The sequence below is a fragment of the Pseudonaja textilis genome, chromosome Z (genome assembly GCF_049901715.1).
Source record: "Pseudonaja textilis isolate UNSWEBS1 chromosome Z, rPseTex1.2, whole genome shotgun sequence".
NCBI classification, from domain to species: Eukaryota; Metazoa; Chordata; class Lepidosauria; order Squamata; family Elapidae; genus Pseudonaja; species Pseudonaja textilis.
In genome coordinates, this window is record NC_142008.1 from 116,859,135 (window position 1) to 116,879,059 (window position 19,925).

General features: G+C 36.6%; 1 pseudogene; it reads left to right on the forward strand.

Moving 5' to 3' along the window:
• The first annotated feature begins 683 nt into the window (after positions 1-683).
• Positions 684-19,377, forward strand: LOC113451747 (vomeronasal type-2 receptor 26-like; annotated as a pseudogene).
• Positions 19,378-19,925: the final 548 nt, after the last annotated feature.

Genomic DNA, 19,925 nt, shown 5'->3' on the forward strand with positions numbered 1-19,925 from the left:
TGAGTTGCTTATGAAATCAAGAACTTTGGTGATGTCGTCTGATTCGCTGGTATCTTCAAAGCCAAATAAGATGGCATTTGGATGTTTCTGATCACATTCCATGATATCTCTGCTGAGTACAGGGATATTATTTGTGGAATTATTTGATGGGATGATAATTTTTTGTGGCTTTGATTTGGTGGTTATTTTTAGTTGTAATTGGGATTGTAGTTGAGGTAGTGGTTGTGGTAGTTGTGGGAAATTGATTTTGAGCTGAGAGGTAATCACTTATCTGTGCTGTATTTTTTTTTTCAAGAGAGATTATGGTTGCTTGTATAGTTGTTTCAAAATGCCTGGCTAAGAATTCTTCTATTGATTGAATGAGTGATTCTATGCTTTCAACTCTGTCAGGCAGGGTACTCAGTTTGTTTAGCTTAGGAAACCATGATGGACATAGACAAAAGAATGTATCTGATTTTTTAATGATTTTTTAAGGATGCAATGTAATGTAATAAATATGATATGATATGATATAACATAATATATTATAATATAATATAATGATATAATATAATATAATATAATATAATATAATATAATATAATATAATATAATATAATATAATATAATATAATATAATATAATATAATATAATATAATGATGCAAGTTCCAGACAAGGCAAGATACTTTACAAAAGTTTATCATGAAGAGCTGCGCTGTCAAGTCAGTGTTCATTCCTGACAATGGCCTGGACTACTCCCTGCAATTTTCTTGGCAGTATTTTCTGAAGTGATTCGTCCTTGCATTCTTCCTAGAACTGAGCAACAGTAACTGGCACAAGGTCACCCATATCTGACTTCATGCTCCAGACAGAGCTAGAACTCTTAAAATGGCTGGATTCCAGCCTGATTCCTTAATCCCTACACCTAACAGGCTTTCATCTTTCAATTAACAACTTAATATATTAAAAAAAAACTGTTCCATGTTAAAAATCTCTCTTTTTGAGGATCTCATCCATTTCTTCCAAACAGAACTTTCTCAGTCATTCCTTTCCTCTTGATTCATTAATCATCAGGGGATCTTCAAACTTGACATCTTTAAGACTTGTGGACTTCAACTCCAAGAATTCTTCCTCCAGTCATGTTAGCTCAGGAAATCTGGGAGTTGAAGTCCAAAGCCTTAAACTTGTTAAGTTTTAAGACCCTTGCATTAATCAATGAATTGTTTCATTAATATTTTCATCTGCTTTTGATTCAACCCTCATTCTATCTCTTTGACCAGACCACCTCTATGTATATAAAGTGATTTGTGGATGGGATAGAAACAAGGATCAGTTCCCTAGCTTTCTGCATGTGTGTTTGGATGCTTATTTATTGTATTTGGTTTGGGGAATCCCCGGATAAAGCATACCAAAAAAAAAGTATTTGAAGCAGCTGCAAGGGCAACTCATGGTTGCTTTAAAGCTTCACTAGGAGGGTGCTTTGCTTATCCAAATTTGTTCCCTAATTGTGTGTGTGTGTGAGCTTGTATTTTAATTTTGAATGAAACTAAATATTTCTGAAGCATTTCTTTGAAATAATACCAAACATATCTACTATTTATATTCTCCACATTGATTTCAAAGTTATACAACCTTTCATGAATTCATCTAAGATCTTTCTATTCTTCCTTGTCTTATACATCTTTTGGACTATTCCTCTTCTCTTTCTGGCTATTTTTGCAGCTTATCTCCATAATGACATAAACAACACTTCATTTTGTTTCTATTGATATTTTTTTAAAATTTTAGATTGTTTGTAGCAAGTAAAATGGATCCAGAGACTGATAAAACAAAATAAAACAGTTATATGGGTTGTAGAATCTGAATATAACTGTCTTTCAGCATAGTGACAAAGTTCTATCAACATGTCTTGGGCTTGGTATTTGCAGTAAATGAGATCAACCAAAATTCCCAGATCTTGCCCAATGTCACACTTGGTTTCCACATCTATGATAGTTATTACAATGAGAAGATGACTTATCAGACCACCCTGGACCTGCTCTTCAAATTTGATAGATTTGTCCCCAATTATGCATGCAACATCCACAAAAATCTCATGGCCATCATTGGTGGACTTGGCTCTGATATATCCTTCCACATTTCTGACATCTTAACCCTTTATAAAATTCCACAGGTAAGTTCTTCAAATGTATTTTTGTCCCTTCTATTCTATATTTTGTCTGAATCAAGCTTCTTGTTATTCTTTTTTAGAAATTATTTCATTTTCCCATAGACCAGCATTGTTTACTTAGAATGAAGAAAAGACATTCAAATCATGATTTGAGACTCCATGCTCTAAAAAGGCAATCACAAAGACTGAAAGATGTTTCTTACAGTAAATATATGTGTGGTTTTTTTTAGCTCACATATGGTTCTTTCGCCTCTGAACAAAACAACCCTGCACGATTTCCTTCCTTTTATCGCATGGTTTCAAATGAAGCCCTTCAGTATGCAGGAATTGTCAAATTACTGAAGCATTTTGGATGGACCTGGATTGGACTCATTGTTTTGAGAGATGAGAGCGGAGATCATTTCTTGAAGATCTTGGAGCCTTTGTTTTTCCAGAATGGAATCTGTTCGGCCTTCATACAAAGAATCCCAAGCCAAGGTCATTTGCCATCATTAACCCAAATCAACGAAGTATCCTCAAGTACTTATCAATATGTCATGGACAACAGAGCCAACATATTTATTGTGTATGGAGAAATTCTCACAGGTATGTGGCTGATTTTTTTAATGTTTCAGTCTGATTCTTTTCATCAGGAAAATGCACCAATGGGAAAGCTGTGGATTGTGACTGCGCAGGTTGATTTCACCATCATGGGCCTTGTAACCAGCTGGAATTCAGAATTATTCCAAGGCACCATATCGTTTGAGGTTCCTTCAAATGAACCACTCGGGTTTCAGACCTACCTTCAGAACCTAAAAGGCTGCTCAGAACAAGGGGACAATTTCCTAAAGGATTTTTGGGAGCAAGCCTTTCACTGTACACTTTCAAATTCCAAAGAATCAGTGGAGCACAATAAAATATGCACTGGGGTAGAGAAGTTGGAGGTGCTTCCAGATGCTGTTTTTGAAATGCAGATGACTGGTTACAGCTTCAATATCTTTAATGCTGTCTATCTTTTGGCACATGCTTTACATGCCATGTCTTCATTTAGGTCCCTCCACCAAATGTTAATGAAAAGAAACAGACTTGTAGGTCAAGAACTTCAACCTTGGCAGGTAATAAGGATCATGGTGGCTCCTGTGGTTAGGATACTGGATTCATGATTTGCAAGCTCATGTTCAAGACCAGAGTGTTCCTTTGTGGTGGGATGAAGTCCTATCATTCGCTCCAACTCCTGCTAACCTAGAAATTTGAAAGTGAGTAATCACTAGTAGATAAATAGGTCCCACTTCAGTAGACAGATTAACATGAAAGGAGACATCTCCAGGGCAACAGTAATGTCACCAGCTAATTCTTTCAACCTGGAAGCCTCTTAGGTGCTTCTGATACAAATGGGATAGGGCTAGGTAATTTCTCAAAAACAAAATAACTTTATTATTAGGAACACATTTTTGGTAAGTGAAATAGCCTTCAGATAAGTTGCAATGGAATCATAATTTTTGTTCTTGGTGAATGCATGCCAATTCTTTGTTTATTTCTGTGCTTGAGCCATGGTGGTGCAGTGGTTAGAGTGCAGCACTGCATACTACTTCTGTTGACTGGCAGCTACCTGCAATTTGGCAGATTGAATCTCACCAGGCTCAAGGTGGACTCAGCCTTCCATCCTTCCAAGGTAGGCAAAATGAGGATCCAACTTGTTGGGAAAAATATTATGCTGACTCTGTAAACTGCTTAGAGAGGGCTGTGAAGCACTGTAAAGATGTATATAAATCTAAGTGCTGGTGCTACTTGTATTTTATGTATTTTTATCCTTGTTCAAGAACACTCAGAAGAGGTGCCATTCAAGATTAGCTGAGACAGGACTTCCTGTTTTGAGCTTCCCCAAAGAGGGACCACTGACTGAGATTGTGCATGGCTTTGGTTCGTGCTTCAGCATTGGAGAGCCCCAATCATTTGGATTCGGGGCAGAAGCTAACTCATAGGGGTAGCAGAGGAAGGGGAGACCATCAGCTGGTTTGAGGAGAATCACAAATCCCCTCCCCGGCTTGGCAATTGTTCCCTCCCAAAGACGCCTGAAACAATGGTCTAAAATGGCCACCCTGAAGGGGAAGATCAGACTGGAATAAGATTGTGCAGGAGAGAGAGAAAGAAGGAGGAATGGGACAATATAATCAAATGGAAGATACCCCCAGGATTAACATTTCAAAGAATCTTTAAGAAAGGATCTAAGTGCTTTTGATAGCGTTGGGGCTTTGAAACCACAAAAAGTAGAAGCTGGAGAAGGAACTATATAATCAACTTGGATAAGTATACTTTGATTTTATATTGGCACTAATAAAGCTGAACTATAGACTGTTAAAGAGGAAATTTAATATCAACTGGATTTGATTTTTTTCTTGTTGGAAAATTGTGGATTAAAAAGCTCTGAATAGTAGAGAAGAAAAAAGAAAAGGGGGTGAAGACTTAGCATAATAAAGAGTGCCATCTCAGTTAAACTCAACTTGTTTTTCTTTTTAAAAACTCTTGTTTCTTGAAATTGCATGGAAATTGATACAATAAAGCAGGAACTTTGAAAAATTGAAACATTGTAACAAAGAAAGAATTAGGAAGATTCTGCCTTTGGATTAGTTGCTGATTCTGACATGAATTTGGCACTGGATTAGTGGAGACTTAAAAACTTGAGAGGAAGAAAAGTTGGCTGTTGGAAATAAACTTTAAATCATAGAAGAGACCATCTTTAGTGGTCATCGAGAACCAAGAACTCTTGAAAGAAAGAAGAAAAGAGTTGGAAATAAATACAGGAGATTTAAGAAATTAAATAGAAAGGGGAATATCTGAAAAATTAAAAAAGGGAAAAAGAGTCAGCAGAAATTCAAAGGGTGAAAGGAAGCTATAAATAGAGAGAGGGATAAAAACTGGAGTGAAAGAACAAAGGAGAAAAGACAGGGGGAAAGAAAGGAGAAGAAACAGGATTTGGAAATAAATAAATATGGGAATTGTAAAAAAAATGGGTAAATCCTTAATTGGACACAGAGATAATGGGTGATTATTATATAGAAAGGGGATTTTGCAAGGTATTGAGGGGTAATATAAATAAATTTATAGTTATGAAATAGGGACATATAGACTGACAAGATGGAAAAACAGAATTGTTATTTTTTGGATAATGGAATCTAATGCTCTTCCTCTTTATTTAGAGAGATAATTGTAACAAATAATGGAATAAGTTTATTAGATATATTGAAATATTTTTAAGATTGGAATGTTGGCTTTTTTGGTTTAAATATGAATGGAATAATTAACGGAATATGTGTATTAAATATATGAAAATAAATGAAATGATATAAGAAGACAGCTGAAATGGAATTAATTTTAGGGCTTAGGATTGTTTTATTGTTTGAATGAGTAGATTAATATGTCCTTTGGGGGGGTGGATTTAATGAAATTTAAAAGGAGAAAAATCATGCAGAATCTGATTTATATATGCTATGTAGTTTTAAAGGGATTATTAAGTTTAATGTTTTAGGTAATAATGTTAAATGTTTTAATGAGATTTAAAAGGGTGAAAAATTTTTTTCTTCTCCCATCTATTTAGTTTTGTTTTGCTCTTTGTTGTGTAACAATTCCTCTCTCTTCTTGCGCTTGTATTGATGTAGTTCCTTCTGTCTTTTGTTGTGGATAGGTATTTTCTTGGTTTCCTACCGTTCCAGTTCTATTTTTATGTCCACTGTATTCTTCTTGAAACTTTGTGTCCAATTTCTCCCTACTACTTTGCTCCTGTGGGCCCACCATCCGTTCGTAAAAATCCTGGGCTTTTTCCATAGTATCTATTTTGATTTTCCTCTCTTTCCATGACACTAACATTCCTTCTGGAATAAGCCATTTAAATGTGATTCTTTTTTTATTTAAATATGCTGCCAGAAATTTATAGTCACGCCTTTGTTCCCTTATTCTCCTCGGTATCTGTTTAAGAATCACAATTTCTTTCTCTTTGTAGGTTATAGTTTTATCTCTTGAGGTTCTATTTATCATGTCTCGAACACATCTTCTAGTGAATCGTATATGTACTTCCCTAGAACAATTACTATCAATAAACATAAATGGTTTAAATTCAACAATTAAGAGAAAAAGGATATTATCTAAATTAATTAAACATAATGCAGATATAACGTGCCTGCAAGAAACCCATATAAAGAAGAAGGATGAAAAATATTTAGAATGCCCGAAATTAGGAAAATTATTTACCACACCAGCAGATGAGGAGAAAAAGAAGGGAATCGCAGTATATGTGAAAGAGGATTTGAAATCTGAGCTAATATGGTCGGACTTAGAAGGAAGGACTCTGGGTTTGCAGATCTGGATTAATGATATTCCAATTCTTTTAGTAGTAATATATGCCCCAAATGGAGACCAAAAAGAGTTTTTTAAACACCTATATGGAAAATTGGTTGAATTGCAAAAAAGAAATATTTGTATGGTAGGGGACTTCAACTCCATTGCTGATTTCCAAAAAGATCACAGTAATGCCGGGAAGAATAAAAAGGGGAAGAGAGAGCTCCCCAAGATTTGTAGGGAAATGATGAAAGAGCTAAATCTGACAGATATATGGAGAAGATTACATCCTGAAAAAAGACAATTTACATTTTATTCAAATCCCCACCAAACATGGACACGGATTGATATGGCATGGATGAGTGGAGAGATAGCAAATGAGACAAAAGAAGTGGAAATTTTGCCTAATGAATGGGCAGACCATAATCCAATACAGGTAATATGGAAGGGCAGGGCAAAACCAAAGAAAAGATGGACCTTAAACACTCAATTAATAAGAGAGAAAGAATATATTAATAAATTAAAGGAGGAATTGATTTTTTTATTAAAGAAAATGATAACGGAGAAACCACGAAACAAAATGTCTGGGATACAATGAAGGCGGTTATAAGAGGCACAACAATCTCTTATAATGCTAAGAGAAACAAGGAAAAATATTCCCAACAAAACAAATTACAACAGAGAATTAAGGAGCTAGAAACCCTTCTACAAAATAACCCAAAAGAATCCAAACTGCAAAATCAGATAAGTATAGTCAAACACAAACTGAATTTAATTGATCAAGAGAAAATGACTATGAATTTGAACTTAACTAGACAAATCTATTTTGAACATGCCAACAAGCCAGGAAGATGGCTATCTTATAAATTGAAAAAAAAGAAAGAGAAGAGACTGATATACCAGTTAATAGATAGCAAAGGAGATACATACCAGGAAATAGAACAGAAAAAAGAAATCATTCATAAATACTTTGAAGATTTATACAAAGAGAGGATGTCAGTGAAGATAGAATAAGGAATTATCTAGATGAAGTAAAGGATAAGGCAATTGGGGAAGAAATGGCTGAACTATTAAATAAAGACATTACTGAATCGGAATTGAAATCAGCAATAGAGAGCCAGAAAAATAATAAAACCCGGGCCCAGACGGGATCCCAGGGAGCTGTACAAGGCAATAGCAGATCAAATCAGACCACTTATGGTGGAAGTTTTTAATGACGTTTTACTAGCAGCTAGGATGCCGGACTCATGGAGGGGGCACTGATCTCGCTGATCCCGAAGGAGGATACAGATCCCAGGTATATAAACAATTACAGGCCGATTTCACTCTTAAATACTGATTATAAAATATTCACTTCTATTATAGCAAACAGATTAAAAAGATTGCTAAACTTGTATATACATGAAGATCAAAATGGATTCCTTCCAACTAGGCAAATAAAGAATAATCTAAGAATAGTATTAGACGTACTAGAATTTTATGAAGCCCACCCAGAGAGACAAGTAGCACTCATGTTTCTAGATGCAGAAAAAGCTTTCGATAATTTGAATTGGCAATTTTAATTCAAAAAATTTATAATTTGAATCTGGGTACCAAATTTGAAAATATTATAACAACTATATATGACACACAACAAGCTAATATAATAGTGAATGGGGAATGCACCCGCCCAATAAAGATAGAAAAAGGAGTGAGACAGGGTTGCCCACTCTCTCCCCTGCTCTTCATATTAGCATTAGAGACATTATTAACACGAATTAGGCGGAATTCAGATATAAAGGGATTAACAGTTAAGAAAGAGGAATATAAATTGCAAGCGTTTGCGGACGACATGATTTTCTTCCTTGAAGAACCAAAAGACAGGGGACCAAAATTGATGAGTGAATTAGAGAAATTTGGAGCAGTAGCGGACTTAAAATAAACAAAAAAACCCCCAAATTAATGACCAAAAACCTAACAGAAAAACAGAAAATAGAACTAGAAGAAATAATGCAGATACAAGTGACAAAGAAAGTGAAATACTTAGGAATTTGGCTAACCCACACTGTAAGACACTTAAAGAAAACAATTATGATAAACTGATACATCAGGTAAAGAAAGATTTAGAATCGTGGGGGAAACTTCAAATTTCACTACTAGGCCAAATTGCTACTATTAAAATGAACATTCTCCCTAAATTTTGTATTTATTCCAAACAATCCCAATTAAATTACATAAAAAGTTTTTTGAAGAACTCAATAGAACAACCCTGAAATTTATTTGGCAAGGAAAAAACCCAGAATAAATGTAAAAGCAATGCAGGATATGAAGAGCAGGGGAGGGTTAGCATTTCCAAACTGGGAGTTATACCATATGGCCACCTCATTAGTTTGGTTGAAGGATTGGGTGAATTTAACCAATAAAAGAATACTATTTCTAGAAGGCCATGATTTACAAAGGGGGTGGCACGCCTTTCTATGGGACGTAGGGAAAACCAGTCAAAAATATTTCCATAGACATTTAATTAGAGACGCACTATTAACAATTTGGAGGAAAATAAGGAAAAAAATTATACAAAAGTACCAGTATGGATTTCAACAATGGAGGCAATGATTCACCCAAACAATTTGGAGCTTACCAAAATGATTAAATACAAAGACTTATTAGACCCACAAGGAAATTTGAAACCGAGGCTGGATCTTCAAGAGCAAGGACATAAAATTGATCAATGGGTTTATCTTCAGATTCAAAGCAGTTATAAACAAGACAAAAAAGAATTTGGAATTAATAACAAACTGCAACAGCTAGATAAAATTTTATTAGGATCAAATAAAAAAAACATAACAAAATTTTATAACTACTTATTAGAAACAGAACTAGAAGAAGAAATCGTAAAAGGAAATATGATTGCTTGGAGTAAGAACGTAGGGCGCAGCATCACATTAGCGGAATGGGAGAAAGTTTGGGGCAGAAACAATAAGATTACCAAATCGGCAGCATACAAGGAAAATCTTTATAAAATGTTTTATAGATGGCATCTCCCCCTTCGAGGTTAGCGAAGATGCACCCCAACATGAGTTCGCATTGCTGGAAGTGTAGGAAAAAAGAAGGAACCTTTTTCCATATGTGGTGGTCCTGTGCAGAAACCCAAAAGTATTGGAAGAAAATCAAAACTTGGTTGGAGGAAATCACCAAAGAGCAGATCGAATACAAACCAGAGTCCTTCCTACTAGGGATTTTTGATAAGCAAATTTCCAAAAACCAAATACATAACAATACACATTTTAACAGCGGCCAGATTAGCCTTCGCTCAACATTGGAAACAACACCAAATTCCATCAGAAGAAATGATTATTGAAAAATCTCAAAATGCGCAGAAATGGATAAATTGACTTTGGCGCTAAAAACAAAGACACTTCACTATACTATGACAGCTGGAATTGTTGGTATAATTGGATTGACCAAAGATAAATAATATATTATAAGGCATAAAAGAAAAGTATCAATACATAATAAAGAGGTAGCGATATAAGTTAAAAACAGGTGTGGTTATATGACACAAGTTAAGGTGATGAAAACAAAAGAAGATCTTGCAAACTGTTAAAATAAGAATACTTTTAATCCTGTAACCTCTTTCTTTCTTTTCTTAAAATCCTTTCCCTCTCTTCCTCTTCTCTTTTCTTTCTTTTCTTTCTTTCTTTCTTTTGCTTATTTGTGTATGTATTGTGACTGGTTTTAATTGTAAAAATTAATAAACTATATTTTAAAAAAAAGGGGGGGGGGGTGAAAATAAATGAATTTATAACTTAGAGGTGGCACACTTCTATTGAGATTTCAAGGGGGGAAACCAATTTATAGAAGTGTCTTTTTTTTAAATCAGAATTTAAGATGAAATGTGACAGTTACAAATGTGACAGTTAAAAGCACTAAAGTATAACGATTAGGAAGTTATCATAAGTGAATTAAATAATGAGATAAATATTTGGAATAATACAATAAAATAGAAAATGTATAAAAGCACTGTTAAGATAAGGAATTGGATATAAAAATTGAATATGTAATCATGGTCATATTTGTATGTATATGTGAAATCTGTAATCATGCTGTTTACTAAAAAGAGACATTAAAATATGGAAAACTGAATAAACCTTGTTTAAAAAAAAGATTAGCTGCGACAGATTTATTTGTTTATCTAGCATATTGCAAATACATGGACCCACAGTAGTTCAAATGTCAACATCCAGTCCACCCAGTCATCTAAGGACAGGGTGGTCCACACTGAAGAAACCAAACCCAGTGCTGGTGTAAGCTCTTGATGACATCTGGACACAATGTGATAGATATTTTGTCGAGGAGCATCACAGTCATACTGAGGAGTAGAGACAAGACCCCATGGCAATGTCCCCAATCTATCTTGTGGGCCTGATATCCATTGTTTATCCATTGCCATGTATTTAGAGAGTCAGGAGTTCTACAAAGATGTCTGGCTGTCAACTGTCATGAACTGCCAATTCTTCAATATAGTCTGGCTGCCAATTGTTGCTAGTCATTTGGTTCACACTACTGTGCTATCCAGGGTGCACCACAAGGAGGAGGCGAACTAGCATTATACTGCAGCAGAGACAGAAAGAATCCATGAGACTTTTTATTGCTGTGGTTGTAATTGGCCCAGGAGACCTGCCTTATTCGATTTTGACTGGGTGGGGAAATTGTTTCAAAGAAGGATATTCAAAAGGAATGTAATTTTTAACTTAGACTACTGCAAAAGAAAATTGGAACATATTTTTCCCTTAAGCTTTGAATGCCAACATCCTTCTTTTTTGGTATGTCTACATTGTCACTGTCTCCACCCTCTGGAACCAACTTATTCTTTCAATTTCTAAGGATGCATTAAAGGGAGAATGAGTAAAAAAAATAAGCTAAACTCTCTCTCATGTTCTCTCCTTTATACTTTTAAGGTATTATAATTGGAGTAACCATTTCCAAAATAATTTTTATTTGGTTCAGTCCTAGTCACTGAATTCATCAAATAATTACATTCTTCTTCCCAGAATTAAGGAGTAATTTCCCAATAGTGAGAACAATTAACCAGTGTAACAACTTGCTTTCAGAAGTTGTGAGTGCTCCATCATTGGAAACTTTCAAAAATAGGCTAGACAACCATTTGCTGAAATGATATTAGGTCTCCTGCTCGAGCAGGAAGTTGGACTAGAAAATCTCCAAGGTCCCTTCCAATTCTATTATTCTGTGTTCTATGTTGTTGAGGTTCCAGAAAATCTTTAAAATCTTTAAAACTTGACTCTACTCTCAGCCCTGTGTTTATGGGGGCTCTGTTGTGTTTTTATTAATGTGGTTGTTTTAAGTCTAGGCTTCATTTTGCTTTATGGTTTTAGCTGTGTTAATCATTTATTGGATTTTGGCAGCCATAACAAATTTTATTAAGTAAATAAATAAGACAAGCCAGCAAGCCAAGGAGAGAACAAAATCTAGACTTTCCTGCTATGAAGAGATACATGACTTCTCAACTAGTTTGGCTTTGGAGTCTGAAACATTATGTAAAATCTGTGATTGAAATGCTATGTGCATTTCATCTTAGACTGGTGAGGGTTAAGATAAAAGTATGTAGCAGTTAGTTGGAAGAAATATCAATATGGTTCAACTCCAAGTCAGGAAATAGGCACTGGAGACAAAATGTTTGAAGCTGATTTAAAAGAAGATGATGAAGCAGAACCATATGAGTTCTGGTGCAGCTGACCACATGGAGCTGAGAGTGTGGGAGTGGGTTATACCTTCTCTGAGCCTTGCACTTGAGCTTCTTGTTCCTGTGCAAGAACATGTATTCTATTGATTGTTGTAAGGCTTATATATGGGTCATAGCTGGTTCTATAGGTTGTCTGAGTTCCCAGGTTTGGTTGAAGTTTGGACTTCTGAGATGATGCAGTGAGTAAGCTTGTGTTCTAAAAGTGTGTTGGATAATTATTGTTATGGCTTAATGGCTTTGTCCTGGTTTGGATCTTGAGTGGGGGCTAATACTATCACTCTGCCTTTGTTCGGACTTTGGTGGAGGGAATAATGGATTACCAAGTCTGCCTTTGTAAAAGCTGCTCCTGCTCAGTATCTGCTTGGGGACAAGGTGCTGGGACTTTGAGTTTCTGTGTCCCTTAAAAATATATTTCTCTTTCAGGGGAAATATTTTATCCTGCCTTCTTTTTAATATTCCTCAAAATATTTCATTCTAGGAGAGGGTGGTGGCTTCCCACAAGTTGATCAACTAACTGAACTGTAGCTTGGGTCAATTTTCCCACTGCGTTATATATGATGTTTTAGCTGTTCTTTCTTTTTCTCACAGCTTCACTGGTTTCTTAAAGGCGTTTCCTTCAACAATTCAGCTGGAGAAAGAGTGGCTTTTAATGATAAAATGGAGGTTGCCACTGGTTTTGATCTAATGAAGATGGTCATATTCCCAAACAACTCCTCACGAAAGTGAAATTTGGAAGGATAGCTACCAAGGAAGGGCAGACCTTCAGCTTTTACCAAGATAGAAAGAGCTGGCACAGGCTTTTCAACCAGGTGAACTTTCTCAATTTAAATCCTCTACTCCTTTATCTGAAAAAAAATATTTGATGGATTAGACATTTCTTCTGGCTTAGGAATTGGCCCTGTATGAGTAGCTATATTTTGAAATGAAGAGCAATAGCAGTAGCAATAGCACTTAGCACTTATACACCTCTTTATAATACATCACAGAATTCTCTAAGTTGTCAACCCTGAGGTGAACCTGGCTTGGGCCATCTTGGAGGCTTCAGGGTTGCCATACAACAGAGGAAATGGGGAAATAGTTAGATGGGATTTTGTAGCCAAAGCAATAAAAATTTTCCCATGGGAACCAAGGACATTCTCACAGGTAGTTGGCCAGAGGAGGGGAAGTAACCAAGCAACTGTCTAGCAACTGGATTGGACAGTGTGATCAGTAATCTGGGTGGAGAAGAAACTTTTACTTTTAGTTAGGTGAAAGCCACCAGAACTTTTAGAGTTGGCTTTCACCAGTTGTGCCAATGTGATGTATCCAATAAAACTGTTCTTTGAGGAATTTACCTGCCTTGGAGTTCTGATTTCTATGGATACATTACTTGGAACACTAACATAAGCAGTTTACATATTGCCGCCAACAATTTGGGTCCTCATTTTACCAACCTCAAAAGGATGAAAGGCCTAGTCAACCTTGAGCCTGTCAGGATCAATCTCCTCACAGTGGGCAGAGTTAGCCTGCAGTACTGCATTCTACCTACTGCACCACCATGGCTTCTGCTTACCACATCATTTTATCCAATCATTGTAGAGTCAAGTTGGTCTAAGATTAGACAAATGAAACAAGAATTCAACAAACACAAGGGATTTTAAATTATTGAGTCCTCCCTTCTCCCTGCTTCACTCCAATTTAAATCCGATATCAATTTAGGTACTCTGTGCTACTGAGAAAGTGAGTGTGTGGTTTTTAATAAAAACTGTGAGGTAAAAAGGTGCTATGAGACTCCTGTTGTCTTTTTACTAAAGATGGTTTATTAAAACCACCACTAATGGCTTAATTTGATGGATAATTTCAGAGAATTTATTTATTCAGAAAACTATTTTGAATAACATCAAGTTTTAGCACAATGGTGGAACTAACAGTCCTCATGTGCCATACTCTCAACATTTAAAGATGTAAGCTAGGAGACAACAGTTAGAATCACTAACACAGTTCTGCATTAAAAATGTGTTGCATCAAAAGCACATGAAGTCATTATTCCTTTCTACTTGCTGAGGACTTGTATGGAATATTGTGTATTATTTTGGGCACCACCTTTCCAGTGTCAGTTTTGGAAGCCATATTAAGATTCAATGTTCCCATGCTGCCACAATTGAGCCTGAGAAAGTGGGAGGGAGGAAATAATTTGAGTATATCTAGTTAGACAAAGTAAAATTATTTTGTTGGTTTTGTTGAGTGTGGTGAATAATGAAATTTTACTTTATGCTGGATAGTGTTTGGACTGTGTGATGTGGTGATGGCTAAGTGGGGATGGATTTGTAGTTTTGATTTTTCCAAGGAAGCCTGAAACTTTCAGATTCTGGATTCCATAGTTGTGCCAGTTACTATCCAAATAAAGGAACCTTTGAGATATGCCTGTCTCAGAGTTTTTGATTGGAATGGAGGGTTGCTGGAATGCTGCCATCCAGAGGAATATTGAAAAATTAGAGACGGGAGCAATAAAAATGATAGAAAGATTCAAGGACATGCCATATGAGGACAGGATGAAGAAACTTGGGATTTTCTCTTTGAAGAAGAGGAAACTTAAGAAAGAGATGATAACTATGTACAATACATAAAAGGAAGCTACAGTAGGGGTATCAAATTCAGTTTCACTGAGGGCTGCATCAGGGTTGTGTTTGACCTGGAGGACTGGGGGGCATGGCCAGGGGGACATAGCCAGTTCATGCAGCATCCCCGAACTCTATTTTCACTCGGAGAGGGCTGCAGGAGGCCATCATAACTGAAAACAGAGCCCAGGAGGGCCTTCCTGAGCTTTTTTTTTTTTTTTTTTTTTTTGCTGGCAGAGAGCTGCAAAAGGCCATCATGTCCAAAACAGGGCCCAGCTGGCCCTCCCTAGCTCTGTTTTTGCTGGCAGATGCACCACGAGATGGTCCTTCCCTGTTTCTGGCCCAGCCCCATGATCCTTGAGTTTGACATCCCTTAGCTACAGTAAAAATGGTAAAGAACTGTTTTTCATGACCACATAAAGAAGGAGTAGAAATGGCAATAAATTGTATTATGTAGTTTTTGTTTAAGTACATAGAAAGCTTCTTGATAGTAAAATTGGTTCAACAGTGGAACATCCTAGATATAAAGATGGGTTTTCCATCTCTGGAGGCCATTATAAAAAGGCTGAACTGCTCGTTCTCATGGAAGGTTTAGTCGGGTTTCCTACACCTTGCAGAAGATTAGACAAATGTTCCTATAGTTCTGTGATTTTATGATACTTTGAATCTATTCTCAGCCATGTTAAGATTTTCAAAACACTTATTTGATATATATTTATTACCTAGATAAACTGTGATAGAGTCCTAAAAATTGTATTTATGAATCAAGTTGGAGCTGAGGGCTACTATATCTCTATCTCTGAAATATTATTTGGGAAGCAAGTCCTTGATCTCTCAAATTCTCCCCAACCAGTCTCAGGAAATTCTTGCTAATCTACTCATGTTATTTATGCATATGAATCAATACAAACTTTCTTTTTTTAATAGATTATATGATGAAGAAAGCCAGTTTTTCCCTCTTAAATTATTTTCACATTTATGGATAGGTTCTGCTTTTTTCTCTGTGTAGTAATCCTTGCCAGCCTGGATACCAAAAGAAAAAGAAAGAAGGGGAGAAATTCTGTTGCTATGATTGTGCTCCCTGCCCAGAAGGGGAGATTTCATACCAAATAGGTAGGTAATATAGTACAAGAAATATTCCAGCATGCATTAATGCAAGGGAACATATGCAAATGTTTAGCTGGCCAGGAGAATTTGAATACATTTCCATGTATCTGGGAAAGAAGAAACTAATTTCTAATACAATATTTTTCAATGGGATCAATAAGAAATCAACAGAAGGATAAAAGAAAAAAACAATATCTGTGCATGAAAGATAAAAGTTTACCTGTCCTTTCATGTCTGGCTCTTGGACAAGGTGCTCATCTCCGTTTCTTAGCCAAGGGAGCCAGTGTTCTCTGAAGATGCTTCTGTGGTCATGTGGCCAGCTAAAGCACATGGAATGCTGTTACCTTCCCACCAAAGTATCTACTCACATTTGCATGTTTTCTAACTACTCAGTGGACAGGAACTGGGGCAAGGAATGGGAGTTCATTCTGTCATGCAGCATTGGGTCTCTAACCCATGTTATCAACTCTCCAGCTGGCAGGCTCAGTGTCCACTTTATTGTCTCAGAGGTGCTTTTTCAAGAGGCAACTGAACTTTCTTATTTATCTTTGAAGACGTGTTGCTTCTTATCCAAGAAGCTTCTTCAGTTCAGTGAAACATCTTAAAAGAAAAACAAGAAAGTCCAATTTCCTCTTGAAAAAAGCACCTTTGGGACAATGATAACCTGAAAGGCTGAGAATCTCCATAGAACTTTAACTGCTTTTGTGTATTATGTGTTATGTCTCACCTTTCTCCTTTCCAAGAAAGATGAAGAGTCCAAACTCAAACAAATACAGGCAGGCAAGAAGACTCAGTCTTTACAGAGTTAATTCCTTTATACAGATAATGTCCTTGGCAATCTAACACATGCTGCCTGCCAAGTCCAAACTGATAACAAGAAGAATTAATCACTAAAGCTTCCAGTGCAGACCACAAGAAACAATCACACCAAAGCCTGAAAAAAAAGTAAAACTTCCTTCCATACAAGGTCTCCAGAGAAAACACACCCACTTTTATCCCCTGTGGGTTGTGTCTCAATGACTCAGCTCACTCTCTGATTCGCCCATGCCTCCTAACTTGCAGCTCACACTTTTTCCTATGACACTGCCTAGGATCAAGCCAACATTCATCTACTTGATTCACTGTCAGAGGCTGCTCCGATATGCCCCCCTCCTCCTAATCTCAGGCTGTTCCTCTCGGTTATCTGTTGAAACCTGAGGTATTATCAGGGAGGAAGGCATTGCCAAAGAGGAAGGTCCTGGGGAGGAAGGCATTCCCAATTCCTCATCATCATCTTCTGAGTCCTCTTCCTCTAACAACGCAGGCTCAGGAATTGGAGCCACAACAATTATGTATTAATATTGCATATTCATATGTATGTGACTTAATGATAAGCATTTTGATTACTAATAAGATCTTATGAGATTCCTCCAAACTAATGTCAGTTGCATACAGTAAATATATTTCCATCATGCCACTCTCCCTTCAGTTCAAAACCTTTATTAAAAGAAACAAAGAAAGAATAAGTCACAAGCAAACTTAAAGCTAGAATAGGAAAAGAGATCTAACTAAATCAGCTTTATATTGATACCATTTATGAAACCTCCATGCATTATATTGGCAAAGCATCTTTGCATCCACCAGATCCATACACTATTCATTCACTATCTTATCTTCTTGAGAAGATCATGCCAGCAATCCCACTAGTCTTCCCTTTCTTCACACTTCCTTCCTGTATTGATTCTGTGATTTGAACCTCTCTCTATAATCAAATCATGCCAAAGTACTTCTTAGCTATGGCCCACTCATTTTGTATCCAGTCCAGATTAATTCAATATTTCCTTTGATGATCACCACACATCCTTCTTATTGTAACTAACTCATTCCCACCAAATGCTGCTTCCTTTTATATTTCTTCTGACCTGACCAACACTCATTTCCAAGGGAAAAAGTGGACCAAAGCATCAAAGGTGGGATTTCATCAGTATAACAACCTGTTCAGTGATTACGTGCATGTTCCACATTTAAAAAAGCTCTCATACTTACCTTCTATTGCAGCCCCTGTGAATAAAACAGCTGAGCTGTGGCAAACCACTCTGCCACATGAATCAGCTGTGGTCTAAAAAAGGAAATAAAGCACAGGAAAGAGCAGGGGCAGGTGGGTGGGCTCACATGCATGTTGCAGCAAACAGCTGATCTTCAGAATTAGGACTGGTTCACCCAAACCAGTCCTAACTGGTAGAATCCCACCCCTGCAAAACATACACTCACCCCATAGCCATTTTCACTCCTTTGGACAAATCTTATTTTCAGTTGGTAACATTCCAGTTTGGGTAATGAAATGTCTACAAGAAAACAACCTAGCTCAGAAAGCAACAACCCCCCCTCAAAATCTTCTTTTCAAAGGAAGAATATATTCTATAAACTATAAAGGCTCCAAATAAGAGTTAATCCTATACTTGCTAAATACAACATTAAGACATAGGATAACACAACAATGTTCAATGGGGGGGGATTAGGTTGAATAGAATATGGAAATGTCTCTTGGGCCACACATGGTCAATGTTTTAATTTCTTTTTTTCAATGTCCAGATATGGTTGATTTTTTCCCCATGTCCAGAAGATCAATATGCAAGCAAGAAGCAAGATCGATGTGTTTTCAAGACTTTAAACTTTCTGTCTCATAAAGAGCCATTAGGGATGAGTTTAGCCTTGGTTGGGATTAGCCTATTTATAACTAAAGCCTTTGTCCTTAAAACTTTTGTTAAGAACCAAGACACTCCAATCGTCAAAGCCAACAACCAGGAATTGACATTTACACTCCTTCTGTCCCTTCTCCTTTGCTTTCTTTCATCTTTACTGTTTTTTGGACAGCCTAACAAGACCACTTGCTTTCTTTGCCAAACTGCTTTTGGCATTGTTTTTGCGGTGGCCGTTTCCTGTGTATTAGCTAAAACCATCACTGTAGTTGTAGCTTTCATGGCCACCAAACCAGGGTCCAACATGAGGAAATGTTTGGGGAGAAAATTGGCCAGTTCCATTGTTATTTCCTGCACCCTTGTTCAAGCAAGTATTTGTTCTTGGTGGATGGCAACCTCTCCTCCCTCCCCAAATTTGGATATGCATTCTCTCATTAGTGAAATCATAGCAGAATGTAATATGGGATCTTCTGTCATGTTCTATCTTGTCCTGGGCTACTTAGGATTTCTAGCCATCATTAGTTTTAGGGTGGCTTTTTTTGCCAGAAAGTTGCCAGATGCTTTCAATGAAACCAAGTTTATCACCTTCAGCATGCTGATGTTTTGTAGTGTTTGGTTGACTTTTGTCCCTACCTATCTGAGCACAAAGGGGAAGTATATGGTGGCTGTGGAGATCTTCTCCATCCTAGCATCCAGTGGTGGATTGCTGTCTTGTATCTTTTTCCCCAAATGCTACATTATTCTGTTGAGACCTCAATTAAAGAACAAGCAGCAGTTAAGAAAAAGCAATTAAGAAAAATTTGTGTGTTCCTTGTGTGGTATGCATGTAAGCATGTGTGTATTACAATTGGTGGTGACCAGGGACGAATATACCAATTTGAAGTTCAGCTGCTTTCCTTCTAGGGCAGCCCCAGTAAGTAGAACAGCTGAAGTGTGGAAATCAGCTGTGCTGCATGATTCAGCTGAGCCAGAAAGAAGGAAATATAGGACAGAATGGGTCGGGGACAGCTGATGAACAGAACTATCAGTTTGTTAGAACCAGTTTGAACCTTCAGCAGCCTACCAATGGTGGTGACTAAGAAAATTCTGCCTAATTTTAAATGCAGTAGAACAAAATATAGCTACATTCATGGAGATGGAATCATGCTGATATGATAACAAATGTATTCTCTTTTACCAGGTAAGGAACTATAAAAGGGATTCTTGAGCCCTTATAGAGGGTACAATATAGCAGAATGTCAATTTAAGTTCAAGAATCACTTTTCATGCATGTCTCCTTTTTTAAAATAAATCTCATTCTTAAAATATAATTGGTCTTTTTATTATATCATCATCATTATC